The sequence below is a fragment of the Poecilia reticulata genome, linkage group LG2, assembly GCF_000633615.1.
Source record: "Poecilia reticulata strain Guanapo linkage group LG2, Guppy_female_1.0+MT, whole genome shotgun sequence".
In the NCBI taxonomy this organism is placed as follows: domain Eukaryota; kingdom Metazoa; phylum Chordata; class Actinopteri; order Cyprinodontiformes; family Poeciliidae; genus Poecilia; species Poecilia reticulata.
In genome coordinates, this window is record NC_024332.1 from 8,195,603 (window position 1) to 8,199,167 (window position 3,565).

Below are 3,565 nucleotides of genomic sequence, written 5' to 3' on the forward strand. Positions count from 1 at the left end.
TCCAAGTTTCCCTCAATGAAATATATACTAGTCAGTCCCAGTGACCGTTTCACTAACGGTTTTTGCCCATGTGCTTTCTGGGTAAAAATCAGTCAAGAAAGCGTAACTGTTAAGCTTCAGGTGACCAGCAGCATTGAACAGCCTTTGTTTGTCTGCTATTCATTTACTACCACATTTCTTTTAACCCAGCTGTACCTGAGAGGAAGTTAACAACTGCAACACTCAACAGACTAAGGCAGTGGTCTCAAACTGCATTCCTCAAGGGCCAGAGTCCTGCAACTTTTAGATGTGTCCCTTGTTATACATACCTAAATTCATTGGCYAAACGACCTTACCAGCATGCAGTCTTACATTAGCAAAGCAGTCTTGGTGCAACATTAGAGCTTGCACATTTCTGAGCTCTTCAGCTTGTTTGCACATCAGGTAGCTTGCATGCTACCCGACTGTTCCTGATGCTGGAGGTCCTCACATAAAGTCTAATAGATGGGAGAAATTCATAGCAAGATAGTAAGCTATTAGACTATTAGATGTGAGGACATAAACCTCTACCAGCTGGCTGGCTATATAGATAGGMAGACCATAGTCAGACAGAAAGACAGAGAACTTATTGTCATCATATGCTGACATTAAAATGTATTGCCTTGAGTAATAGAATTGCCAATAAAAAAGTGAAAAATTGCTCAAAGTATAAATGTTTGTAGTCAAATAAAAATAAATATTTAAAAGGAAAAATATGTAAACGTATAACTTTAAGTCAATTAATTTGTATGTCCAGTCAGTTTTTAATATATATCATAGTCCCTAAAGATCTTCTACATGACTGTCTCCTGCTCTCTACGTAAAGCTGCAGTATGTAACGTTTGTTAAAAAAAAAAAAAATTGTTTAATTAAAATGATCACTATGTCCCGAAAACATAAGACAGATAATCTGTGAAAAGAATTAGCTCCTCTGCCTTCTCCCTCTGGATCTGCTGTTATCTGAACAAATATTCTGCCCTGTCAGACACAACCAATCAGAGCCAAGAAGAGGGTCTTAGCGCTGTCAATCATCCTCATATAAGTGCTGCTCTACCCCAGTTTTCCTGGAACATTAAGTTGCTTCTCCACCATTAGCATATTTAGAAGCATGAACATGAGGTTGATTGACAGTGCTAAGACCCTCCTCCTGACTGGGTGTTTTTGACTGGTTGTTCTCTAAGCGCTGTCAATCAACCTAATGTTCGTGCTTCTAAATATGCTAATGGTGGAGAAGCAACTTAATGTTCCAGGAAAACTGGAGTAGAGCGGTGCCTTGTCTGCTGCTGTACAGTCGGAGTACCTACACTGTACAGCAGTAAGTCAGTGACAGAATCTGGTCATCAGCTTCTTAGATGACACTGCAAAGGCTCTCAGACAACATGAGTCTCTGCTGGGATTTTTTTAAAGAGGTATTTGGTTTTAAAGGTTCAGGTGAAATCCTTTTAGATGCAGACTCCCAGAAATTTGAAACTGCTGACCCTTTCTACTTGCTCACCATCTATGCTCAGCCCTGGATGGATTGTCCTCTTTGTCCTGAAGTTGAATATTATTTCCTTGGTATTTAAGGTAAGGGAATTCTCCCTTCACTATTGGTTTACCATGCTATTAGCCTTTGAGCCTCTTCTGTATATAGTTGTGTCATCCACATTTTTGAACAAGACAAACTGTTCTTGGTAGCTTTGCAGTCATGGGTAAATGGGAAGTAATGGATGGGGCTGAGGACACAGCCTTGGGGCATACCTGTGCCAAGTGTGACTGTGGAGAAGGTAAGGGAGTTGATTTGGACATGCTGGGGTTTGTTGGTTTAAAAATTCCTGATCCACCAGSACAGTCCTGCTCCTAGTACCAGGGACTCTAGCCTCTCCACCAACTTGTCAGGAGTTGATGGAGTTAAAAGCTGAGCTGWAATCCTCATCCAGCATCCTTATGTAGGTATAAAGTAATATTAGTATGCTTATTATAATAAGTCTTGCCATCACCTTTTAGTTTTTGAACAACTTTCATTCCACCAATGATCCATGCAGACTATTATTCAACATCAACTGATTATTCCAACTCTCTTGCGAGAGGAAACTTGCTAGAGTTATGAACATGAGTGAAGGCCATGGATCAAGGGGACGACCAAAGACTTCTTAAATCTGAAAGTCTCTTCTTTGTTAAACTATTATGGTACACTCAAAATATTTCAACCTGCCTTCTTTCCTTTGTTAGATAGCTAAAACGGTGGCGTAAAAAGAGTGTTACCCCACTATTCTTGAAGCTTAGGAATGTTTTTATTGTGTTATGGAATGTGGTTGTTAGTAATTATTTTTCTAAATGACCTGTTCTGAACTTTTTATAAGCTTCCTCTCCAGCATGATGAGCTTACAGCAAATCACTGACTATGTTTAGTGATACAATGAATCCGKTGAAAAGACTGACTATGTCTGACTGATGCTGTCTTAGAGGGTTTACCCAGCTTTTCTCCATAAGTTCTACAAAGGAATATCTGCCCTGTCCATCTCTWTCCCAGGCTTCTGTAGGCCATAATGTCTCACACTTTCTGTCGGCTCGTTGTCTGTCATGTTCCTAAARGCGCTTTTCCACCAGCCTGCCACTTGGCCTCAGTCCACCTCGGCCAGATTCMTTTTCCTTTAGCAGATCCAGCGCAGCTCTGGCTGGCTGTTCTCAGATTTCCGTATCTACTTCAAGGGCAGTACTAGCCGGACCTATCAAGGTAGGSACCAAAGCGATTTCATATATCGCAAAATAATCAGCTGATCGAAGCCTCTATCATTATGTTTGGGCCAGCAATGAATTTCTATAAAACAAAATGAAATATCTTTGAGTCCATCTGAACCATAAGCTTGAGGTTCTCCATGGCTGAGTGTCACTGCAAACCTCTGCGGAGAATTGACCAGTTGCTGCGCTAAAGGCCCTCCCATGATAGTGAGGAACAGAGCGGGTAATGGAAAAACTCACTACCAGGGGTAGAACCGAACCACGCACTAACTGGTTAGTGTGTGACTTGCCAGTAGAAAAGCACCTTAAGTTACCTTAGATACTGAAGTCTGTTTTCTGAGGTGAGATAGTATCTGGTAGCTGCTCTGGCTTTTAAAATGAAACCTTCGGTTCCTCCAGGTGTCTTAGTATCCTTACTTACAAACACACACTGGAATATTTCCAAATGGGTTAATGATACTCAAATGGTGAACATCCTAATTTACTGTTAATAGCTATGTGTCATCTGAAAAAATAAATACACAAAGTCAACACTATTTCAAGGTCTGTAACTGTAAACCAGCACTAAACTTTGTTCTAGATAAGTAGAAATTAGTAGAGGGTAAGGCTATTCAGCTAAATCGTGTAGCTACCAGAGGGTATGAACAGCATGCAAACAAAGGCAGTTCAATGCTGCAGTATGTACATTTTAGGGAAAAAAATTCAATTATATATTTGTTGAAACTGTCACCATGTTGTCACAGTGTGCTAAGACAAATAATCTGAGAAGAAAAATCAAACCCCTTTGCCTTCTCGCAGTGCTAAATTGAAACAACCAATCAGAGCC